This window comes from Drosophila persimilis, unplaced genomic scaffold, assembly GCF_003286085.1.
Source record: "Drosophila persimilis strain 14011-0111.01,24,50 unplaced genomic scaffold, DperRS2 tig00001410-arrow-arrow-pilon, whole genome shotgun sequence".
Lineage (NCBI taxonomy): Eukaryota > Metazoa > Arthropoda > Insecta > Diptera > Drosophilidae > Drosophila > Drosophila persimilis.
Genome location: NW_020825485.1, coordinates 66,868 through 73,315, shown reverse-complemented (window position 1 = coordinate 73,315; position 6,448 = coordinate 66,868). Strand labels below are relative to the sequence as shown.

The window sequence follows — 6,448 nt, the reverse complement described above, 5'->3', positions numbered from 1 at the left end:
TGAACTTCGTCGGAAGGCTCTTCTGCTCAAATCGCCCTACATGGACATTATTGCTAATTCCAAGTATGCGAATTCATTTGCTTCTTTGCAACGCGTTTTCGGATACATTCACAAGTTTTGCAACCGAATCGGCGCCCCGGTCTCACTGTCGCAGACATTGAACATGGAACCCAGGTATTGCTACGACTAGTCCAGCGTACTCATCTATGGGAGGACATGAAGTCTCTGCGGGCAAGGGAGCAGTCTCCTCATCGAGCTCAATCGCATCGTTATCGCCATTCATGGATCAGTTTGGACTTCTCAGGGTAGATGTTCGACTGAAAAGCTCTTCGTTGGAATTTGATGGCCGTCATCCAATCATCTTGCCCAGCAGCCATCCACTGACTCTTGCAATAATCTCCCATTTTCATGAGCGGAATCTGCACGCTGGTCCTCGAGCTTTGCTTGGACTAATTCGTATCCCAATATTGGCCTATTGGGGGGATGGAAGACGGTAAACAATGCAGTAAACAAGTGCGTAAGATGCTTTCGACTGAAGCCAGGGTATTGGAGCATATTATGGCGGATCTTCCAAAGGAGCGGCTCGATGGTTCTCATGCCTTTGAGATCACAGGCGTGGACTTCTGTGGGCCGTTTTTTCTACAAACCGGAGGCACGCAACAAGGCTCCAATCAAGTGCTACATCTGCATCTTCATTTGTTCCGCTACCAAGGCTGTTCATCTGGAGCTTATAAAGGACTATCCACAGTTGCTTTTCTACATGGACTAAGGCACTCATATGTACTAGACGAAAGACCGCGGCAAATTTGGTCAGACAACGCAACCAATTTTGTCGGCGCTAAGATGAGCTGATGGAATTAAAGCGCCTGGTCCTCAGCGATGACCATCAGAAGGCGCTGCCTGGATTTTTGCTTGGTCGAGGCTATAGACTGGCATTTCATTCCTCCGCGCTCCCCTCATTTTGGTGGTCTATGGGAGGCTGCAGTGAAGACGGCCAAAGTAACCACTTCTAACCGTGCGATAGGGCAACTCGGTTCTTGGATTGACGAGCTGCGGACGGCGGTTGTGCCACATCACGGCAGTGATTAATTCAAGACCTTTAGTTTCAATTTCAGAGAGCCCTGCCGATCTAGACGTTCTAACTCCAGCGCATTTCTTGAATGGTGGCCCTCCTGCTTCGTTCGCTGAGCCTGACGTCACGCAGCTAAAACTTCGATCGCCTGGACGGGCTGGCAGCGCGTTTCGTACCTGCAGCAGCTCTTTTGGTCCCGGTGGAAGGAGGAGTACATATCGTCACTGCAGCAGCGCTCAAAGTGGCGCACTGTGAAGCCTAGTTTAGCTGTCGCCGATTTGGTTCTTGTCAAGGATGAGAATCTTCCTCCCATGAAGTGACCACTGGCGAGAGTGGTCGAGCTTTTGCCTGGACGAGATGGCGTTTCCCGAGTTGCTGTGCTGAAGACGTCATCTGGAATCACAAAGCGCGCCGTCAACAAGCTGTGCCTACTGCCAAATGCTGTTGCTGTTGAAAGTCAGGCTTCCAACGGGGGGAGTATGTCAGATCAAGCAGCTTAAATATTTTAAATTATTGCCAGTGGTGCGGTCCAAAGGAAATGCATTTTGGTGTTGTCGTTTGCACTGCAAAGATCATTTGCTACCGCATATGCGCATGCAGTGGAATTATTTCGTCTCCTTATGTCGCTATCTCTCGGACTCGGCTTAACAGCGTCCCCGAGCAGCTCTAACGCACTCGGGCTGTCTCGGACCCACAACGCTTCCTATGCTAATGCTAATTCGATTGGTGGCGTTTCGCCATCTGCCATCTGTTCTATCTAGAACCACCAGCCGATTATAAAAACAATTGTGTTGAGTAAGGTAGTCTTGAGTAGTCTGAGGTACTCAGACTAGCACAGCGTAATACTTGATACAGCCGAACATCATTGATAATTACTCTTATCAGTCTAGTGTGTGGGTAGTCGGAAGCTCACATCTTTTTTATGTGGTTTTGTAATCTACAAAATGTCTACATAAGAGTGAAAAAAAACCCATATTGATATTTACATCTATAACTATTCTGGAGTAGTCTCTGTGGCTTCTTATTTAGGCACGTCGGACTCAACCAGATTACTTCCGGCATTCAACTGGCCCTGCTGGACATCAACTGAGGATTGCTTTTGTTCGCTTGGAGCTTGGGGCTTCAAAAACACTTTTCTCCCGGGATCGTAGAAGATTATCGAGTCCGCCAAAAGGAGCCTCAATGACAACGTAAAGCAGATACGAAATGAAAATAGTGATCCCAAAGTCAGACCAAAATTTCTGCATCTGAAAATCATCAATGAGGTTAGTTAAAAATAAGCAACCATCAACTACTAGAAACAAAACCTACTACAATTTGTCCGAGAAATAAGTATTAGTACGAACGCTTCTACTGTTGACTTCCTGTACGAAAAGGTGTCAGATGTACACGGAATAGGAGAGTCTCGAGAGAGGCTGCCACAATGGCGAGGATAGGAAACTGTTGGCCAGACCGCCATGGCCCTGCATGCAGGCAAAGACGATCCAACACAGGGCTAAGGGCCAGCCCACTCTGGTAAGCGTGTAGTACAGAAACTCCTTGAGGGTGGACAGGGGTGGAGCACTCCATTGGGTCGCAGGGTACAGGGCAAACATCGAGGTGAAGATCATGGCCAGACTAAGAACCCATCCAGACCATACCAAAATCCGGCTTATTTGGAACTTCTTCCTACAATTCAGGTGAAGAAAATATCCAAAAAGAATCAGCCAAGGTGCCGAATGAGTATGTGTGGCAGAATACAGTTTCCTTCCGGCATCTCCTTCGGTTCCATTCCTGCAATTAAATGGGGTTGAAGAACTCCAACGACAAACAGAAGCATCGTGGACCTACTTGAAGAGCAATGAGTATTTGTTGACTATCATCGTGGCAAAGAGGCAGGACGATAGTAGGAGAACAAGAACCGCGATGCCAGCTGCTGCCTTTTTGCCCCACTTATACAGTGCAATCAGCAGAAGCGGAGAGATTATATAAAGCTGCATATCCACTGCCCAGTACCATGTGTGATCCAGGCACTGAAAACGATTATCGTACAAATGGTAATAAGAGTAGATCTATGACTTACAATATTGCTTGTAGCATAATTCTGCACGAAGAGCAGCGTCCAGAACCAGCCCTTTTCATAGGCGGCTGTACCATGGAATCCACCTTTAAAATAAGGTCCCCCAGAAACAATGGGCGTCAGCTTTATGTAAACTAGGATTGCTATTGCAAGTATCGGCACGATCCGTATAATACGATGAAGATACATAAGCGGCACATTCAGTTTTCCTTTGGATCTGTAAGAAAATTGGCAATAATTCTCGATGGATACAAAATATCTCAAACACTTACTTATCCATTGAGCGAAGAGCAACCGTAGCCACTAGTAGGCCAGCAATAAAGAAAAAGGAATCAACCGAAAAAAATCCGTGGAGAATAAAGCTGGAAAAGGATTCCGCGACCCACTAGCAAACAAAAAAACAGAGCTGAATGGTTTTTGCACATACAAGCATGAGGCCACTAAAACCGAAATCATATTGAAGGTATTTATATTTGGAGAAACAAAACAACACAGAATAGGGACATGCAGCGGATTCCATCAAGACAACTGATCACGTTCGGATTCGATTTGCTGTCGACAATGCGGAAGATGGCACGGGAACTTGACCGTGCCGAGCACATCTTCACAGTCACAGAGATACTACCTGGTAGGCAAAATACGAGTTAAATCATTCTGTAAATCATTCCGTTCTCTCCGGTCCTCACTCTGATCCTGGCACAGAAAGTAGTCGTAGAGCGTGCATAGACCCACGATAGTACCCATCAAGCCAAGAAGTACACTGCAATCCATAGTATGAGTCACAGAAATTGATTATGATAAGGTCTAACTTACACTGTGAAAATGGTCATTCCATCCCAAGGTTTCGATTCACTTGTCTGATAGCTGGCCTCGCTAAATTTTATATTTGTGCTGCTTGAGTTCAACAAATTCTGCATTAACTGCTCCAGAAACGTATCCATATGTGCCGCAGAGCAGGAAGCCGGAAAGCAAGATGCGATCTTGATCGAAATGGATACGGCGGGTACAATTAGAAAACAGTACTTTCCATGTATGCTGTGACTACTGGTGATCTCCTCGCTGATCTTGACTCATCGAAGTTACCCAGATGGTAGACATTGCCGGACAGCACTCCTGAGGGAATGGAGCCCCAAGCATCGATCACTGCTCACAAAATTCGTCAACTTCAGTTCTCATTGACTTGAATATAATTTTCATTATTTACTTACTCTTAAGGGCCCATAATTTTCCAGTAGTGAGCGCCTGCATGAACTGAGCGATGTCCGCGAAACACAACAGATCCTCCTGACTGGGTATTCGGGGGTGGAAAAGATCCAAGTCCGGGAGCAATTCATACGGAAGTTTTCGGTAAACTTCCCAGCGGGCGGAGACTTTTTAAACGCTGGTAATCTTGCAGGACATCTCCGTCTTTCAGTTGTGCGGCACTGACAAGTACCAGTCCGCAGACAAGTAGACTGCTTAAAACGTTCACCATGCTAATACTTTTTCGATTGAAGGCATTGCACCTTTTGACTGTGATTTTATAGGAATGTTTTGAGGGAAATCTGGAGATAACATTATCAGTGTGTCAGCTCTCGAGTCGAGTATATCAGCCAAAATGCTTAATTCAGTCAAACATCACCGATAAGGAGCAATCCGTCTAAATTCTATGTAGTCACAAGATCATTTATCTATAATCTTTTCCCAGGTAATCAAACGATTATTGACTTTTGATGGATTAAATTTGGTTTTAATATGAGTGAGTAAGAAAAAAACGGAGAAAACTAAAGTTTAGCTAAACATGGATGTAGACAATTTTTTCTATAATTCTGATCATTGCTTAATGATAGCCAATGTGCAATTATTACCATTAGTGGTGGCAGATCCTTTCTTTGTTTCAATGTTTTTTCCAATTCTCATGACAAGTAGCAGCAAAATGGCGAGAGTTCGTGAAGAGATTCCGCCTCCCCGCAACAACCAAATTTAAAACGAGGGGGAACGTTGTGAGTTGCTGCGGACACCGCAACTCTACATTTATACCCGATACTTAGTCAGTATGGCTCTCCTCCGGCAGAGGCCGCTAATATTAAACGACACGACAAAGAGTGCGTGCGAGAGAGACAGAAAATCAGTCAGAGCGTGACGTCGGGCGCTGCGTAGCCACTGCAAATTGATTTCTTGCTTTTGGCTACAAAAATGATCCGATCTGATCCAGATTCAGCGATCTGATAGATATGGTCACTATCTATGATTCTGCGTTTTTAGTTTTCTCGAATGTGCAATATTGTGAATATAACAGATTTTCGTCCTTTGTGGGTGCGGAAGGGGGTGGGGAGAAATTCTGAAATATAGGTTTTATAGTGAGATCTAACAGAAGTGCGGATACCAAATTTTGTTACTCTAGCGATAATAGTCTCTGAGATTTGTGGATTTTCGTCCTTTGCGGGGGCGGAAGGGGGTGTGCCGAAATTTGGACACGAAACAGTCAAGGTCCGATATCACAGGAGTATGGATACCAAATTTGGTTGCTCTGGCTCTTATAGGTTCTGAGATCCTTGAACTCATATTTTGCAACTGGCAAAACCGACCATGAAACCTGTGTTTTTGAGAGAGACAGAGCGAGGAAAAATAAAATTGTATTCTTGATTCTGGCTATAATAATTATACGATCTGGTTGAGATTTTACATTCTAGAACATATAAACATCCTCTACGATTCTGCCTTTTTTGGTTTTATCGTATCTTTAAAAACGTGGATGCCACAGATTTTCGTTCTTTGTGGGGCGGAAGTGGGCGGCGCGAAGTTTTGAAATATTTTTGCGGCGTTGTGGGGTGGGGTGGGGAGACCTGAAAAGAAGGGAGAATCTGTTAGGAACACAACATCGAAGTGGGCCCTGAACTATCACTTGGAGCCGTTCAGAACTGGCTCTGGGAATCATTCAGTACAAATATCGAAAGTACAGGGAACATAAAGTAAATAAAAATTCAAATACAAAACAAAGCCCATGAACGAATATTTCCTCACAGGTGCTGGAATAAGATGAATCCAACTATTAATAATCCACGTTCCCCATTCACCCTTTCGCGGGGTATTTTCGGATCCATGGGATCCTTCGACTTTACCGACCAGCATCAGCAGCAGCAGCCGGAGCTGCAGGTCCCCCCCGAAGGTTCCGGCGACAAGAATGGACTCAATGCGATGCCCTTCCTAGGCCAAATCCACACTAGTCTTCTGCTTTCGCGCCCAATGGGTCCAATAGGTCGCGCACACCCCCCCACCTTCCCTCCGATGGGTGATTCAGATGGGTGAGCGGCAGCAGCTCAGACTCCCCTTCCCCC

At 45.5% G+C, this 6,448-nt stretch overlaps 1 pseudogene; it reads right to left on the bottom strand.

Moving 5' to 3' along the window:
• Positions 1-2,154: 2,154 nt before the first annotated feature.
• Positions 2,155-4,605, bottom strand: LOC113566962 (annotated as a pseudogene).
• Between the last annotated feature and the right edge of the window lie 1,843 nt (positions 4,606-6,448).